Raw genomic sequence first — 15434 nt, forward strand, 5'->3', positions numbered from 1 at the left:
ATATCTACAATAATCCAACCAGTTACTTATTTTATTAGTTCGTTAATTATTTTCTCCAACCTGCTTTGTTTCTTTACTTTAATTAGTAATAAAAGACTACAACTTGATGAATAAACAATATTATTTGATAAAAGATTGTTCAGCTAGAATCCTTCAATTTACAAAGGAAAATATTGTATTGCGTATAAACAATATTACAGTTGATAAAAATATATAGCTAATTAAAAATATCAGCATTTCGAAACATAAAAAAAATGTAAATCATAAATTTTTTCGAGCATTTATATTTAAAATTTTATACTCACAAGAGATATTGTTCAATTCCAGGCTCCATTTAAAAAATATTTAAATTAGTAGTGATATTATAGATATAATTAATTATTTGACTCATGTTTTGTTGTGTGTTAAATATTTTTTTCCGATAAAAAAATTACATAAACAAGTTTTTTAAACATGCTTCTATAGTTAAAAAAAAAATATAAATAAAAATAAAAAAAATTTATGCACATATATAATTAAATAAATTAAGAAGTATGTGTGTGATGGAAAATAAAAAGAAATCATAATCGATAATTAAAATTCAAATTTCTGAATCTAATAACTACTTATATAGAAAGTTGTAAGTAAAAAAATAAAAATTCTAAATTTACAAACCTATTTAATTTAATTTTTTTATTATAAAAAAGAGGCTGGAACACGAGATTTTTGGGATGAGGAGACCCTGCCAATTGAACTTCGTGCTCAATGGAATTAGACCATGTAACTTGATTAATTACTCGGGGAAATTAACAAGACAATGTAATTAATATATCTTTTACCTTGGAATTTATTGTTCATTAATATCCGAGGGGCAGAGCCTAATTAACAATCTATACAATCCTATTTCTTTGTTTTATTGAGCCAATATTTGTTGGTTTTACTTTCTTTTCTTCTTTTTTTCCAGCCATTAGGTATGTGGTGGTTGTAAATGTAAAAGTGTTTAGTAACATATCCAAAGTTTTCCAAAAAAAAAAGAAAGCATATGATGGGTTCAAGATATTAATTTATATAATCATTAAAGTTTATGTTATTGTGCTTATTTATGACATCATTTTTTTCTCTAGTAATAATAATAATAATAAAAAACACTTGGCTTAACCGGTTCATCTAGGACATTCAACTGGTAAATTGAGCTCATCGCAAAATCTAAAACCATAACATACCAATCTTTTTGGTTCGATTTTAATTTTTGATCCTTAAATAAAATTCAAATTTTGATGCTAATAATATTCATCTCCCATTTAATTTGAAAAATCTCAATTATGCAGTTTTATTTATTTATTTATTACATTTTCTCAATTCAGCAGTTAACTGAAACAGTTTTCATAACAATTTTTAAAACTAATCTTAATTTTTTTGTTTATTAAAAGTTTAAAAATCCAGAAACGAGGATGCACTGTGTTGTTGAATATGAACGCCCCCCGTCAACTTCCGCTTGAAGCATGAAAAATTAAGGTTCAAAGAACCTAACATATAAACGTCTGACCAAACTAACTTTGTCAGTGAAGCTAGTGGTTGGCAGTCTGTTCGCAGCTTAGTTACAGAAAAACGCCTGTGGCTGTCATTTGCCAAGTAAAGTCTAGTCTCCTCTCATGACTAAAATAATGGTGCTTGTTACCATTTTTTTTTTTTAAATTCAATGTTTTTAAAGAAATTGAGATTTATTTTAAACGGTTTGTTTGATGTTTAAGAAAATATATTTTATTTATTTGCATCTTTTAAAATTGTCTGAAAAAAATTTAGTCTGTATTGACGCATGATTATCTAAAAAATAGTACTGCGAGAAGAAAAAAGAAAATATAATTCCATGAACATATATATAAAGCACATCCAATTTAGACCTCTAAGCCATGGCCGAATCACACAAACATCCGGTCATGAGTCTTTGAGCCGCTGTCCGAAATGTGCTTTCGGTGTCTTGGAATTTTTCCCAAGTACATATGATTCCCTTCCTTGTAATTATCATTCGAGAACAACATACCAATACTGAACAATTCGCTTCCTACACGAGGAATAATTAAATGGTTTTCAAAGAAATCAAGAACACCCTAGCAAAATCCTGATCTCTAGCTTATTGCATTTTCTGTTAGAGAATAATATAAATTATATTTTGGGATCTCATCTAACAGTTTAAGTAATTGGATTGAGATGGTTCTTTGACATGGTATCAGAGCCTTATGACCAAATGATCACGAGTTCGAATCTCACCATACCTATTTATTTGATAAAAATCAAGCACAAAGTAATGTGGATTTGTGCAAGTTTCAAGCCCAAAGGACTTTCACTTGAGGGGAACCTCACCTAACACTTAAACTATTGGATTGAGATGATTTTTTGACATTTTCTATATGGATCGAACCTTAATCTCGATCTCTTCCATGCATGTAGACATGACCTTAGCTAGAGAGACTTTGATGCCCTGGTTTAGTTGAAATTAATTTTGAAGTTTTCGTTTTCAAAGTGTCATTTGGTTTTTTTAGGATGTCTAAGATATATTTATTTTTTAAAACTCTTGAATTATTCTAAACTAATATAAATAAATGAGTGTTGTAATTCAAGTCTAAGTCTATGTGGACTTCTTCTCTCTCTCAGAATAGTAATGTAATGTAAAAGTTCCCTTCCTTCTCCCCTGGTTATTTTCAACAGGACGTTCAATCTCATGCTCAAATTCAATTTCATACAAGATGTCTTTAGCAAGCTGGTGATCTTATAAACCCTAGGAGATGGATCAAAAATACATTGTCAAGTAGAAGAGAAGACAAATAGTACAAGAAAGGAGATGATAAAAACTGGAACATGCTTGAGTATTAACGGAGGCGGTGGAAATAGTGGTCGTTGTCAAATAACCTTCTATTATCTAAATTCTGATAACATATTAAAAAAACTATTTAACAAAAAAAACTTAGGTTATTAAAAAAATATTTATAATATAATATAATATTATATTATTCTCTCTCAGGATAGCAGCGGCTGCGCCACAAGCAATATGGCCAAGAAAACAAAAGATTATTGATCTAAGGTAAAATACTTGAACGTCAAACAATAATGCTTTCATTTTGCCGGCAGCCACGACATCGAAATGGGAATTTGGATGAGTTTTGAACTAGAAAAGAGAAGGTATATTGAAGTGATAGTCAAAGAGAATTGATATGAGGCTGCGTTAGCAGTACTGCTAAACAGGTACAGGAATTTGGAAATTTACGTAGATGTTCTACATGGAAACTGATTTTGAATTTTAAAAATATTTTTGAAAAAAATTTAATTTTTTATTTTAAATTAATATTTTTTTTGAATTTTTAAATTATTTTGTTGTGTTAATTTTAAAAATAATTTTTAAAAAATAAAAAAAATATTATTTTAATACATTTCCAAATAAAAAATACTTTAAAAAATAATCACAACTACACTTTTAATTAAGCCCAAAAACTAAGAAGAAGAGAAGGAAAGAGAAAGAATGGAATGCGCATCATCATAAAATATAAACTAATTTGGGCAAATTATCATGTAAGATGCAAATAAATAATAAAATGATATGTAAGCTAATATTTTTGTGTTATTCGTAGAAGTTGCGGTTGTATTTAAATTTAAGATTAATGATCCACTAATTTATAAGAAAAATCATAAAATTTTTAAAACTAATATTATTTGATGAGATTTTTTAAATCTAAAAATTTAATAGTCAAGTAGCGATTTAATGACTATTCTAAGAAAAATAGTATTTAAAAATTTATGTAAAACTTTAAGTATAATTCAACGATTTAATCAAAAGTTATGGTTCTTTTGAGTTATTATTTTAGTTTGGCATGATAAAACCTCATTTCATGTTTAGACTTGTCTCACTAATCTATAAATGTATATGTTAAGCTATTCACATAATCTATCTATGGTAGATCCTCATCGGGTTATAACATACCAACATTTGACTGATCATAATTATTAGCGAGAGCTACCATATAAACAATAACTTTTTTAAGATTTTAATTGGAGTTTGTTTTTGAATCTACAGATGAACAAAACTATATATTTTTATCCATAAAACATATTTGAAAGAAAAATTCATAAAATTTATGTAAAACGGTCACCTAGTTATATAATTGTATTCAACCGGTTGACATTTATCCTATTTCAAAAGTATAATAAGTTTAAACGTCACTATTTAGAAATGCGACAATTATCTAGCATGCTTAAGAATAACGATATTTAATAAATTCTACATAAAATATAAATGTGCTATCTCATCTAATCTTTTCAAATAGTACTATTCTATCCAAACTTTTAATTTACTGAAATAATTTTAAAAAAAATCCAAAAAAATATCTTCATGAGATTATTTCATAGAAAAATTAAAAGTCACCTTTAAAGCTAAGATAAGTCACGTGCACCGTGCAAAGAAAGCATGCTCACCTGCTATCACGTGAGACACATGCTCCAACCACAAAAATTATAACAATAGCTAAAGGAGTAAGTGTTTTACTGTGGACTGCACTGTGCAGTCCACAGTAAAACACTGACTCCTTTAGGTGGGGTTTTTTTGTGCAGTCCACAGTAAAACACTGTCTTCTTTAGGTGGGGTTTTTTTGTTTGTTTTTTTTTTTTAATTCCCTTTGAGATTTTTTTTGCTTCTTTCTTTGTTTTTTTTTTCTTTTAGCAAAATTTTTTTGTTTAATTTATTTTATTAATGTTAAATTTTTTTATTTAGTTATCATATTTTCATGACATGTTTTCCGGATTTAACGGGTTAACCTGGTTTGACAAGTTAACCTAGAATTTTTTTTTTTTGCTTTTTATTCTTTTTAATTAATTTTTTTTTAGTTTAGTTTGTTAATGTTAAATTTCTTTCTATTTAGTTATTAGACTTTCATGACACATATCCCGAGTTTCACGGGTTAACCTGGTTTCATGGGTGAACCCAGTTAATTCTGGGTTGACCCGTCAAATTTTTTTTTCATAAATTTTTTTGTTTAATTTAGTTTGTTAATGTTAATTTTTTTTTTATTTAGTTATCAGACTTTCATGACACAGATCCTTGGTTTAACGGGTTAACATGGTTTGACGAGTTAACCCATAATTTTTTTTTGATTTTTTTTTTTAATTAATTTTTTTTTGTTTAGTTCAGTTTGTTAATGTTCACTTTTTTTGTTATTTAGTTACCAGACATTCATGACACGGATCCCGAGTTTAACGGATTAACTTGGTTTGACGAGTTAACCTGGAATTTTTTTTCTTTTTAATTATTTTTTTCATTTAATTTATTTTGTTAATGTTAAATTTCTTTCTATTTAGTTTTTTTTCTTCTTAAAGGTTTTTTTTTTCTTAATTAATTTTATTTAATTAATTTAGTTTATTAATATTAAATTTTTTTCTAAGTAGTTCTCGGCTAATACCTTTAGTTTTTATTTTTGTTTTTATGCCTTTGACAGTGAACTGGACAGTGCAGTCCACAATGAAAAGGCTGATGCCTTTTGGTTTTTTTTTTTTTAATTAATTTTTTTTAAAAATTTAAATTGTTAATGTTAAATTTTTTTCTATTTAGTTATCAAACTTTCATGATACGGATTTCGGGTTTGACAGGTTAACCTGGTTTGATGAGTTAGCCCATTTAATTATGGGCTAACCCATTAAATTGTTTTTTCCTTTTTAATTATCAAACTTTCACGATGCAAATTCAAGGTATGAGAGGTTAACTTAATTTGAAAAGTTAACCCAATTAATTCATTTTTGTTTTCCTGTTGGTTTTTTTTCTTTGTTTTTTTTTTCTTTTTAACTAAGCTATTTAATTATCACACTTTTATGACACGACCTTGCAGCCAAACCCACATCCAATGCTATTGGGTATGGTATTGCAGTTCAGACACTTTTATGCTAAGGGTTAACCCAAGTTTAATGTTATTATTAATATTATAAATATTACTCTTAGGTCAGACGTTGCAACCAAACCTAAGATTTTTGGGTATAATTTTGCAAAAAAACCTAATACTTTTAGATCTTGGCTTTTTTTAAAATACAAAAAATAATTGACCAGCGGCATCGCGCGAGGCATGTAACTAGTATTAACTAATTCAACCCGTTTGAGCCACGGTCCAAACAATCAACTTTTCATTTAGTTTGGGCCATATCCCAAACGAACAACTTGTGGGCTGGAAGCCCAAACATACTGCCTAGCTCGTTCGGCCAGCATAATCATTAACCCCAGTAAAATTCTTAATTTATTTCTATATTTTTTACCAAACAATGTGAAAAAAATAATGTAAATAGAGGTAAATACTTGGAATGCTATGATGGAATAAATATATCTAACAATTTCTCTAATTCTAATACCAAAAATAAATTTGGAGTGAATCTTTTAGTTTTGGTATTAGTAATTTTCCTTTGATTATAAACATAATAATAATAATAAAAAACTTGTGAACATTTTAGACTAGAAAATAATAAAAGAATTCATTTTGGATTATTATACACGTACGGGCTCAATTTGTTGAACCAACTACAATTAATTCTTAAATTCTTTATTATTACAGTGTCAGACCTATCCAAACACAATAGTTCAATGGAATCGTGATCATATCATAAGGAGAGAATCAGGCATGCCGTGGTAATTATATGTACAATATGTCAAATAATCTGAAAAAATTAAAAAAATATATTATTTTAAAATAAAAAAATAAAAAATTTAAATTTTATTAAAAAACTTTTTTAAATGCAAAAATAAATAGGATTTAGGAATTTTTACAAAATTCAGTTAATAAAACATGTAAAAACTGCTACATAAAAATTATATTTTAAATTTAAATTTTTAGTGAGTTCTATAATATAAAATACAATCTAGTTTGTTCTCAACTAACTTACTATATTTGTTTTACCGAGATCATAAAAGCTAGCAAAAAAAAAAAAAAAGCCTAAGATGTTTTCAATAAATCCACTCCTTTTATTTTAACGCAACTACCAAATAAATACCTGGTGGTGCACATAAAATGAGTTTTAAATCCAAAAAACAACGATTATTTAATTGTCGTTTGGGCATGTACCCGAAACCGCAAACACCGATGCTGCTTGAGCTCTGATCCAAACAGTTACACCAACACACGGACCCCCCCCCTCCCAACACCTACTGCGCGTTACAATAAATATTTTTGATTATTTTTTTTAAAGTACAATGTGTATTTAGACCATATATATACTTTGATTAATTTTATAAACCCTGAAATTAATAATCATATAAACTTTTCTAGAAAACAAATATATAGCAAGACTAGTTAAACTAGAACCCTCAAAATAATTTTTTAAATTTTAAAGAGTTAGGATGTGGCGCCATGCACAATACACACACAATATTTTTTTTTTATAATTAAATGATATATTTCCATAAATTCATGTTAAATATAAATTTTTATGTAGACATCTTATTTTTTAAGTCAATAGTTAACATTATAAATATAGATCATTTTCTATGCAACTCACACATCTTTTTCTCTAACTACTTTTCATCATCAATGTCACTTATACTTCATTAACCATCAACATTAAAATTTAAACTTTAATTTATATTTAATTTTTTAATAATTTATTTTTATTATTGTATAATTAAATAAAAAAAAAATTCTTCAGACCAAATCAATTTAATATATCATTATCTCAATATTAAAAATAAAAATTATTTTGATTTTATCTTAAATCAAAGCCATACTTTTTACTAATCATTTAATTTATATTTGAACTATTTAAGATGTTTAGATCATGTTCAAATAACTTTTATATAATTTAATTTTAAACACGAGTGAAATAAAAAGCCTGATTAAAAGATGTTAAGATTTTTTTATGAAATACCAAATACCAAATGATTTTAATGACTTTTTTTTATTCAAACTACAACCTTAATGCTGCCTGTAAACTAGTTGGAACTATAATATTGATTTAGAATGAGAATGGGATAAGGTTTGTATATATAATTGAGATGCATACACTTCGATGTGCAATATCTATTTATTATTAAAGGATCATATTATTTTATATTGTAAGGAAATGATGAGAAATCGATTCCTTGGCTAGGGTTTTCTTAAAGGTTTAGAAACTCGGCATCACAGATTGATGGCATGTCTGTGTGCCCATAGTTTGTTTTATAATACCTTTTTTTTTTTTTTTTTAAAAATATTGCAACATCACCTAACTTCCACTCATTAGCTCTTATACCATAAAACAATTAGTACTAACCACATTATTACACTAAGCCAGCTATAGCCGCTATGTTGCGAGAATATATATATTTCCCAAGTTTTTTTTTTTTTTTAAATAATCATAGGATCCAAACAGGCAATACTTGTTTTTAAATATGATTATAGTTGTTTTTTTAAAGTATTTTTTACTTGAAAATATATTAAAATAATATATATATTTTTATTTTTTAAAAAATTATTTTTGAAATCAGCGCATCAAAATGATCTAAAAAAACCAAAAAAATATTACTTTAAAGTAAAGAAAAAAATAAAAAAAATTTAATTTTTTTAAAAATACTTTTAAAATATAAAAATAAATAGCCTAGACGTTATTGCAAATGAAGGAAAATCCCCCTTCTTATGCATATTAATTTTAGTTATTGATCAAAGAAATATTATCTTGATCAGAAGGGATATTAAGAAGATAATAAAAAAAACTATTTGGATATAAAGTTGAAATAAAAGACGAGTTGTACATATCTTTGCAAGATTAAGAGATGTAAATTTGGTGATAATTTTGCAGTAGTTATTGAAAACCCATCAAAATTATTCAATTATACAAAACGTACAAGAATGTTGTCTGCTCATACTATACATATACATATACATATTATAAAGAAAAGCACTCATGTGCTCGTGAGGTCTTCGATTCATGGAGTCATATTTTATATATAAATGGTCCCATATCTGAACTAGTTTCTATTTCTGTGAATTTGCTTATGATATTCAATTAATTTTATAATATATTGTTAACTATCAATGGTGATGCAAGTGGTTGTCACCTTTTTATCTCTTTGTCTAAGATTCAATGTATCCCTCTTTGTTTCTCTAGGCACTACTGTTACATAGGTGGTTTCGACGAAGAATATGAATAGAAAATCTTGTCGGGATCACATAATAATCCAAGTTGATTCTCGGAAATAACACTTGAATTCCAACTAGATACTTTCCCACGAAAGAATATTTAAAATAATCCAACCAGTGACTTATTTTATTAGTTCGTTAATTACTTTCTCCAACTCAATTTGATTCTTTTTTTTAGTTTAATATAGATATCTGGGCTAGCTATATCTCAACTAATCCTACGAATCCTAAAATTAACGATCATGTAAATCCTACGAATCCTAAAATTAACGATCATGTAAATCTCTAGTGATCATTATATGAACAACTCAGGACTCGAAACTGAGATCACTCGTTTTAATTTTTTAATTTAATTAATAATTAACGACGACGACTTGACTCGTGGTGTAGCTTTTAAGACCAATGTGCTCCACACACAAAACTGATTTGATAAAAGATTGTTAAACTTTAGTCTTGGTCTTCACACACACACAAAGAGTAATCTACATTTGTTTTTCGAGCCTTTATACTTAGAATATTACCCTCACACGTGAGATTGCTCAATTCCAGGCTCAATTTGAAAATATATACGTACCAAAGGATATAATATTAATGAGGATAATGTTTAAATTAACAGCCAAATGATATTGTAAAATTAACAAATTAACAATATTCTCAAAGAAAAAGAAGAACAAATTGCACACAAGTATGCTGGATTTCGGCAAGGATTACATGAATCCTCCAAGCCAAAATCAATCAATAATTTATATCTCCTTTCCTACAAGATGTACCACAGATTACCTTAATCCATGAATATCGCACGTAGTTCACAGAATCCTTGCGGGTTTGTGCTCAGCTCCTCTTTTGTGAGAAGCTGAAATTTGCTTTCTATGGGAATTTAGAGCGACATTTAAGGCGTCAGAGGTTTGGCGACGTTTCACAAACTCGTCGCTAGATTTCAAGGCTGTCCACGTCCGTTTGGAAGTCAACCTTACACTTTGACGCGATGCGTTGATTGGGAGCTGGAATTTCTTATCATAATGGCAATCTCTTTTACCAATCTCGATTTGCCATCAGACATTAATCAAATCATGGATTCTTCATTACATGGAGATAGCGTTCTGTAAGAGAAATAATTAACCATCACAATGAGAACATCCCAATATATATACTATTTCTTTTAGGTTCAGCCGGAGCAGGAAAATTTCATAAACCTCCAAATTCATACATTTAACTCTCTGAGTTTTAAGACTATACTATTGATTAGGATTTAAAAGTAAAATTCAATTTGAAAAAAATAATCTTATGAATTGATTCTCTTGCCTTTTGGCGATAACTTGTTGTGGCCATAGCACGAGAACTTAAGGCCATTGTTCTACATTATCAGAAATTAATTAAAAGCGATACTGTTCTAAGCTGCAATACATAAACAAAAGGACTTGATCCATGCTTTGTCAGGATAGTAATCAAATAGCAAGAAAATAATACAACTATGGAGAATCTTCAACACCATCTTGTACATATTCATAAAGTGGAAGATGTTTCTCTTATACACCCCATGAATCACTTAATTCTGGAAAGTATGCTTGAGCGTGTATGAATCTCTCTTTCCCTTCAAGTCTTTTACATGATTAGTAGAGAATCTGAATCTCCTCATGTATTAGTAAAGGAAGCAAGCAAAACCAAATCATCAAAATGTTTTATTCATAAAAAAAGAAGCAGCAAAACCAAGAAAAAGATTGTGATCGAGTTGAGGCCAGGAAAACAAGAAGGGAGGTGATATATGTACCAAGTTTAATCTTGTAGCACAAATATTCAAGAAGGCTGCACCGAAATTGAAGATGAAAGAGAAACCCAGAAGTCTCGAGGATTCCTTGATCCATAATCAAATTGCACTGGCGGTGGAGACGTTGGGCATTTGTGATATTGGACTTAAGGCCAACAAAACAAGAAGGGACATGATCATGACTGGTACAAGGAGAAGAACCAATGGTGGCGGTGGTAATGGTGGCAGCACCGGTGGTAGAACTAGAATAGACACAGTCAACATAACCATAACTATGATAAATCTAGTGGTGTGATAGCTAACCATCAAACTTTGCACTAGATGAATTCTCTTTCTCCAGTCAAATAGCTCCAGCCCACCGTGACTTCCAGCTCATCACTCAATTTCATGGGCCTCCATTTTTGTAGCTTTTAGTGTTCAAGAGGGAGTTGTTTTTGTAGAAACGAAGAGTTGAAGAGAGAATTTAAGGTTGAGAAAGGGAGAAAAAAGACTATATATAGAGAATTTAAGGTTAGATACAGTACCTCACAAAAACATTAGTGATGAAGCTCAAACAATAACTTTAGGTTGAATGTGTAATGTCAGCAAACGAGCTCTGAGATCTGTCGGACGTGAATATTATTATTTTAAGATATTAATTGTTCCTGCTATATAGTTTTATAGAGTTAAAGTAATATATCTTTCATCATATATCAAAACTTTTAATTTATAAATAATAATTTTTATAAATTTATTAAAAAGTTTTATTGTGTTTCATAAATATAAATAAAAAATTTATAAAGAAAAAATAGAAAGAAAAAAAGATTGTTTCCAATTAAATTTTGTTAATATTAATCTAGGATTTATAAACAAAATAACACATTTTCATATCAATATATTTTGTAAAATTTAGAAGCACACCTCTTCATATCAATGTGTCTTTAGAGTTTAAAAAAACAATTTTTTATTCAAATTATTAGAATAATTTGATAAGAGGTGGCATGCATAATTATTAGATTAAATAGTTTTAAAAAATTAATTAATTAACTTAAATTAATTAATTTAAAAAATAAAAATAAAAATAATTTAGGTTACATCGTATCAAGTCTCACACATGCACACATCAATTTTAACTTTCCCTCCAAATCTTCACTCCAACAATATTTTTAAACCTAACATGGTGGTCGACCCGAACCAAAACCCAGGTTACCGGGTTAACTTTATTTTTTTATAAATAAAAACAACGTCGTTTTGGTAAAAAAAAAAATAATAAACAAGGTTGAAATTAAGTTTTTGATCAGATATTGCCCGGTTAACCAGGCTTTTAACTGCTCTAATTTTTTTATAAACCTGGCTCAATTTTAATCTTGGGTTAGCAGGATCTTGGATCAACTTGACAAGCTGTGCTGAGTTTTAAAACCATAAGTATAACATCTAAATCTATTAATTTAATATTCCTCACATTAAAAGATATAATAAAATATGAACTTTTTTATATAGAATAATTTTTTTTTTTAACTTATCTAATATACCTCATCTTCTCACTTAAACAACCTCTTAGCGTGCTAAAACCTACAAGTTAGAAAACATAAAATTAACCTCCCAAGTTCCCAACCATCCTTCTGTACAGATAATATTAATTTACTGCATCTTCAAATCAAAGCTGAAGGGCTCGCTTTCCTTGTTGTCCTGAGCTACTCAGATCAAGGTTTTCCTGTAGAGAATTGGATTAGCACAAGCACACATATACATGCCTACTTTCCTCATCTTTAAAACCGCCTTCAAATCATAATGAATCACTACCAAGAAGGTGCATCGAAGCCCAATTGTCTTTTTATATTCTGGGAGTGTTTGTCTCTCTGGTCCAATCAACCCCTGAGTACATCTGATTTGAACCGGCTTTCTCACCTTTTTTAATAAAATAATTAGGATAAAATTCCGTGGACGTGAAACTATTTGCATTGTAATGAAACTCACGGCAGATGCCTCCACAATCCGGGGGCGGCGGAGCTACCTTTTAGGATGAGGGGGGATGGCACGCGAAATCCTTAGAAAACATTATGTTAAAGTCCTCTAATCTTGACATATTTTTAATTATGCCTGTTGAAGCAAGATTTTTGTCATAAAAAGCCCATATACATGTTCTTGATACTACGGGCTTGCAAGTGTGTGCTAACAAAACTGTCTTTCTGGCTAAACTTTTTCATGTTATTGCATAAGAGGTGATAGGGAAATTTATGAAAATTAATTTAAATGACGGTAAATCCAGTCCCTCGAAAGATTTAATGACCTGGATTTTATTATTATCACTAAAAAATAATGCTCACAAAAGCAATGGAATAAAATGTCGCTGTTGAAAAGCTATTAAGAGTTAAGTTTGGATTGTAGCAATGATGACCATGCCCACATCAGTAGAACTCGTACTGCCAAAGGACATTGGAATTATTTTGCAAGTTCATGCTTGCATTATGCCCATAGAAGACGAGATAGAGTGATTATAATTTAATTTTTTGAGTTTTGGAATTTGTTTTATAAAAATTATTAATTTAAATGATATAAATTTCAGATTATTATAAATTTATTTGATTATTAACTTTAAAATTTTAATAATTAATTAAGATGCTGTCTAAACTGATCTAAATATTTATAATTAAAAAAAGAAAAAGAAAAAGGAAGAAAACTAATCGAGGACTCCATGTTCATGAATGTCAATTGAGTACTATTGCAACAAGTCTACAGTATTGAAAAAGATGCTAGCCATTAATGACACATACAGAGAACACCATATGCGTATACAAATAGGAGGACATGTTTGCATAAAACCCTTTTCTTTTATATACATATTAACATTATTGGTCAGTACAGTTTTTGGTGGTAGTGGTGTACTTAAGTTGGAAGTGGTGATGTGACCACAAACAACTAGGCTGGAGTCGTGGCAACATAATGACTAGTGATATGATGGCATGAGAAATTAAAGTCACGCTTGTTTTTTTTTTTTTTTTTTTTAATATTTTTTAAAAAAATTAAATTGTTTTAATTTTTATTTTAAATTAATATTTTTATATATTTTATAATGATATTATAAATAAAAAATATTATTTTTAAATAAAAAATATTTTTTAAAAATAATTATTACCATATTTCTTAAAAAAACCCCATGAAAAATTATTCTCAAACCCATAAAAAGTTATTCTCGAAGATGAAAATAATTTTCTTAAACTTTTCACAACAGGATTTAAGAATTTAAGTCCTACCAGACTCCGAAGTTTTTTTCTTAATTAAATTAAAATTTTAGCAGATAGTAATGAGTTCATGTGCAATTCTCCAAGTCTTCTCAACTCTCGAAGCCTTCTCATATTGCTTGGAAAAAAATCTTTTTAATTTAATTAACGAAACAAATGTATCTACAATAGACGTGTCACATTTTAATAACTACATCGAACTTCACATCTAACAAAATTACCATGATTTTGTTAAATTACATGTCATTTATTCATTAATAAAAAATATAAAAAATATATAATTTCGTGCTTGTTTTTATGTTTTAAAAACACGTTTTTAACTTTTTATTTACTTCAAATTAATATATTTTTTTGTATTTTTAGATTATTTTAATGTGTTGATATCAAAAATAATTTTTTAAAATTATAAAAATATTATTTTAATATATTTTTAAATAAAAAATATTTTATAAAATAATAATAATTACATTTTCAAATAAACTAATGTGAACATAAGTGTTTGCGGTTGTCTAACCCAACATGTTCTAAATTATTTTCCCAGCAACCATTTGTAATAAATGCATATTGACATGTTTCTAGATGATTCAATGCACCAAATTATCTCATATATTCAGAAAGTAATAATGACCCAATGAAATGACATTAAAGATTTAGTTGTTTGATTTTTTTTCCAAATATCCCATCATTTTATGCCGTGACTTAGTATTAGTGCCCGTTTGACAATAATCTGAACTGTTTTTTCAGAAAAATTTCATTTTTTTTTTATTTTTTTGTTAAAATAAGTGTAGTTTGTATTTTTTTGAATCGTTTTGATGTATGCTAATATCAAAAATAATTTTTAAAAAATAAAAAAAATATTATTAACATACTTTTCAGTACAAAAAACTATTTAAAAAGTAATCATTATCATATTTCCAAACACCCTCTCAAAACATAAAAGTAATATTTTGTTCAGAAAAAAAAAGTAATAATAACCCATGTCAAAGTCAATATAGTAAAAAAAAAAAAAAAAAAAAAAAAAAAACATGTAAAAAAAAAGAAGAAACAAAAGTGAAAAAAAAATAAAAAAGAATGCTACAGAGAAAAAAAACAAAAGTAAAAAAAAAAAAAAACCTACTACAGTAAATATCCAACGCGTTTTTAGAGTTCTTTAATAGAATAATGTGTTTTAAGTAACTGGCGTGGAAGATTAATTTTGGGTTTTTAATGTTTATAGGCATGGGCTGATAGTTTGGTTTTAATTGGGTCTAACTCTTTTGACAACGAGCTGGGCTACAATGTCAATATGGATTACATTTTCTTTTTAGGCCGAATACTGTGTTTGTAAATTATTTG

At 27.9% G+C, this 15434-nt stretch overlaps 1 long non-coding RNA gene across 1 annotated transcript; it reads right to left on the minus strand.

The window, feature by feature from the left end:
* Positions 1-9716: 9716 nt before the first annotated feature.
* On the minus strand, positions 9717-11486 carry LOC118033324 (uncharacterized). Its single transcript, XR_004684841.2, has 2 exons — positions 10882-11486; positions 9717-10213 (listed from the first exon to the last, which is right to left on the minus strand). It is a non-coding gene; the product is annotated as an uncharacterized lncRNA (long non-coding RNA).
* Positions 11487-15434: the final 3948 nt, after the last annotated feature.

The sequence above is a fragment of the Populus alba genome, chromosome 16 (genome assembly GCF_005239225.2).
Source record: "Populus alba chromosome 16, ASM523922v2, whole genome shotgun sequence".
Lineage (NCBI taxonomy): Eukaryota > Viridiplantae > Streptophyta > Magnoliopsida > Malpighiales > Salicaceae > Populus > Populus alba.